Here is a 952-nt window from a genome sequence, read left to right as displayed (position 1 = left end):
TGTTCAATTGATCCTTTAATCATTATATAATGTCCTTCCTTGTTTGTATGGTGCTTTCTGTCTTAAAGTCAATTTGATCAGAAACTAATATTGCCACTACTGCCCTTTTACACTTGCCATTTGCTTGATATATCTTTTTACAACCTTTGATTTTTAGTCTATTTTTGTCTTTATCTCTAAGGTTTGTCTCTTGTAGACAGAATATTTATGGGTTTGGTTTTCTTATCCAATCTGCAACTCTACATCACTCGAGTGGTTCATTTAATCCATTACCATGCAGTGTAACTATCATCAAATATGAATTGGTTGCTGTCATTTTGTTATATGATTTTTCATGGTGTCCGTGATGTCTTTGGCCCACATTATTTTCTGTGTTGAGCTAATTATATTTATAAATTATGTTATCATTTCTTTTGTTGCTGTTTTTTAGTATTTCCTGAATATTTTTTCTCATCCTCTTTTTTATTGTGATTTATCATTTTTTGTTTTAGGTTACCCTGTGATTTATAATTTCCTCCCTGAGTTTAGAACAATCCATTCTGTCTTGCAACTCTCTTCACTTCCTCACCATTTAGAAGTTCTGTAATACCCAGTATTTTCCTTCTTTTTGGTGCAGTTGTCCTCACTTGCCAATTGATATCTCTGGTTCCCTTTTTACAGTCTTGTAAGCTTATTTTACTTTGGATATGTTCCATAGTTGTGGTTTCTGGGTTATATCATCTTGTGTATTAATGGTCAGATGTTATTTGCTATTTTTATTCTCTGTTCAAAGGACTCACTTTATTATCTCTTGTAAGGTTGATCTGGTTTTAACAAACTCCCTTAGTTTCATCTTACCTCAAAATCTCCTAATTTCACCATCATATTTGAGGAACCATTTTGTCATGTATATAATTCCTGGTTGAAAATTTTTCTCTTTTAGGGTTTTATATATACCATCCCATTGCCTTCT

This window comes from Orycteropus afer, unplaced genomic scaffold (assembly GCF_000298275.1).
Source record: "Orycteropus afer afer isolate SDZICR_OR568_19922 unplaced genomic scaffold, OryAfe1.0 scaffold14765, whole genome shotgun sequence".
Taxonomy (NCBI): domain Eukaryota; kingdom Metazoa; phylum Chordata; class Mammalia; order Tubulidentata; family Orycteropodidae; genus Orycteropus; species Orycteropus afer.
The sequence above is the reverse complement of the archived record's forward strand: the minus strand, read 5'-3'. Positions refer to the sequence as shown.